This window comes from Pollicipes pollicipes, unplaced genomic scaffold (assembly GCF_011947565.3).
Source record: "Pollicipes pollicipes isolate AB1234 unplaced genomic scaffold, Ppol_2.1 Scaffold_6058;HRSCAF=7190_pilon_pilon_pilon, whole genome shotgun sequence".
In the NCBI taxonomy this organism is placed as follows: Eukaryota; Metazoa; Arthropoda; class Thecostraca; order Pollicipedomorpha; family Pollicipedidae; genus Pollicipes; species Pollicipes pollicipes.
In genome coordinates this window covers 35,313-38,152 of record NW_023596808.1, presented here as the reverse complement: position 1 = coordinate 38,152, position 2,840 = coordinate 35,313, and the positions used below count along the sequence as shown (strand labels likewise).

Sequence of the window (2,840 nt, the reverse complement as noted above, 5' to 3'; positions counted from 1 at the left end):
AGTGTCTGAAGCAATGCTCAACACTGCAGCACCTGCACCAGGTGACGACATTGACGCAGGCTCTTGCAAAAGCGCACAACGCCGCCTCGTCGCGGTGCTGCGCGCGTGGCGCAGAGAAACCGCAAGCAACCACTGCGCGACGCAGAGTCGCTGAGAGCACCAGACCGGCGCCACCGGGAGGCGGACACAGAGCCCCACGCGCCCTGCGCCAGCGCCGCTGCCTGGCGTCGGCGTGATGCGTCCGTGGCGCCGCCTCGCCGCAGTACAGTCTCTGACACAGTGCCGGAGTGGGCCCGGAGCGAGAGGAGCTGGTGTTCGCGCCGTGCCCGCGGCGACCCCCCGCCTCGGCGACAGGTCAGCCGCGGCTGGTCGGTCGTCCAGCGGCGCCTCGGCGACTGTTCACGTCAGCCGTTCCGACCGGTCGCGAGGGTCCCAGCCGGGCAGAGCGCGTGGCGTCCCCCTGGCAGTGCATATCACTGTTTGTGCTTCACCTCCAGCAGCTGCGGATAGTTCTCCACGAGCTGAGCAGGATGCCGTCGATGTACGTGCGCAGCTGCTTGTTCACGTCCTGCTGCTCCAGCAGCGACTTCTTCAGCTGGAACGGAGGACACCTGGGTCACGCTTCAGCACCGCCAGGCCATGCAGGTTACACTGTCGGGGATTTTGCGCGGCGGAGTAGGTGCATTTCACCGAACCCTTTACATGCGAACGGTGTATGACTTGACGGCACACCGCGAACAGGTGGCCCACCAGCTCCTTCGCTATTTACGCGTTGTACGTCATTGCCATCGTGGCGGGCTGATCTCAACCAACCGATACACGGATTTTATGCAGAGAATCACCAAACGCTGAAACACGTCGTCGTAGTCGTAGAAGCACCACCTTCCACAATCGCGGTGCACACACCCCATTCAAACGTTTCTGCCATACATTGCAAGATGCATTCATGCAGCGTGCCAACAGCAGTGCGATGTTCAGCAAACATTAAACAAGCGTGCCATAAGGTCAGGGTCAAGCTTACGGCCGATGGCAAACCAAACACAGCGGGCACGCAAGGTCTATGTGTGACACATAAGCCTGTCATGCTGCCTCAGTGCACCCGCACCACGCTATGGATTGGTGACCAAGTATATCGGGCCAAAGCCGCTGCTCCCTGTGCGTGAATGCGCGTGCAATCTTGCATGGGGGGAGGGGGGGGGGGGCGTGGTCGTCAAAAGTGGTGTTGTGTTAGTGTTAATAGAAAGCTCGTACAACCGTTAATCATATCTGCGTCCCCTCTCACCTTTTGCAACGTTTCACCACTATCGACCTTGAAAAAGACAGTTTTATATCAACGCATGTCGCACAAAGAATGTTATCATGCTTTAATGTTTCTCAGTCGTTGAACAGTGTAGGATTTGTTACGTCATGAGTCATTTAAATTTTAGACGCCCGCATGCCATGTCAAAGACTATATCTAGAATAGCCTCTAAGCCTTGTCTATCTAGGTCTTCACGGGGAATTACTTCCCTTTAATGTCGGATGGACGTGTTCATAGATCAATATCGTCATTATTCACGTCGTATATTCACAACGAGCTGAAACGAAAAAGCCCGTGTGTGTTCACCTCCCGGGCTGCCTACATGCTGCGCCATGGCTGGCAGGGCAAGTCTCAGATGTAGATTAAAAACCATTCGCGGCACGAGCCGTTCTGAAGGCTGTCAAAATCCCCCAGTATCTGAAGGTGTAAAATCCCCAGTATCTGAAAGTGTAAAAATCCCCAGTATCTGAAGGTGTAAAATCCTCAGTATCTGCCCACCGTAGCGAAATCGTTTGTCGTGACGCACGCTTTCCAATCGTTTACTAGCCGCAGCTTCTGCGAGAAAACTGGGAGATTGAGCATAGTCAAATTATGGATGAATTCAGCGATAATGAAAACGCTGTGGCCCAACTTGCAGTCTTAATGGTAAGAAAGGGCGGTACTTAAAGCGCCAACGACTAAAAGGTGCATGACAACGCATGTAAGCAAAATAAACCGCTCGGTAGCAGTAAAACAGAACTGCAATTGTGGAACCTGTTCACCCGCCAAACAAATCGATAATGCTGGTCGACTGGTGGTTGTAGCAGTCATATAGCATGGACACTCCACGAACACATTTAGGTGCTTAGTTACAACGAACTTCGGCAAAACAAAACAAATTTAAATGTTCCTTCCTTTGCTGGAGATATGTCCACCAATCGATATGTCTGACATTCTTTGGCTGTCTTTTACAGGGCGATGACCAGTACACCCTTTATGGTAATGGTAACGTGCGAACAACAGTGGCTGGTCCTGAGTGAGAGAACAAAAGGAACGAGGCTCTTCTCTCTCCATTGGAAATAAGACTCAGCGCCTTAAACGACACACTAATACCCACCGCACACCGGTATCACCCTCCAAACAGATAGAAAACTCATTCACATCCAGCAGAGATAAATAAATGCTCCCTGGACATCCTCTGATCTTAGTGGATTTCCTCCACGTGGCCCGCCGAGTACGCACCTCCTCTCCCGACATGTCCTCCAGCTCCAAGGCCAGGCTCTTGGGTCCCCGACCTCCAGCAGCTGTCGGCCCTCTTCTAGGCCGTTAGAGAGCAGCTGCGCCTGCAGCTCCTCGTTGCTCTCCTGCAGCTCTGCGGGGAGGGGGAGGGGGGGGGGGGGCAGTCAGCAGAGGCGGCAGGCGCCGCAGTCTGGGGATAATGACGTCACCGGGGGACGACGCCCGGGCGGCCTGCCCTTGGCCTCAAAGTGAAGCCCGCTGGATCGCGAATGTTAACCAAATCCGAAAGAGAGAAACCTGAGTTTTTCGACCCCGCAAACTC

The 2,840-nt window shown here is 54.3% G+C and overlaps 1 long non-coding RNA gene across 1 annotated transcript; it reads right to left on the bottom strand.

The window, feature by feature from the left end:
- Positions 1 to 521: 521 nt before the first annotated feature.
- On the bottom strand, positions 522 to 2,566 carry LOC119105232 (uncharacterized). Its single transcript, XR_005095031.1, has 3 exons — positions 2,522 to 2,566; positions 1,283 to 1,309; positions 522 to 595 (listed from the first exon to the last, which is right to left on the bottom strand). It is a non-coding gene; the product is annotated as an uncharacterized LOC119105232 (long non-coding RNA).
- Positions 2,567 to 2,840: the final 274 nt, after the last annotated feature.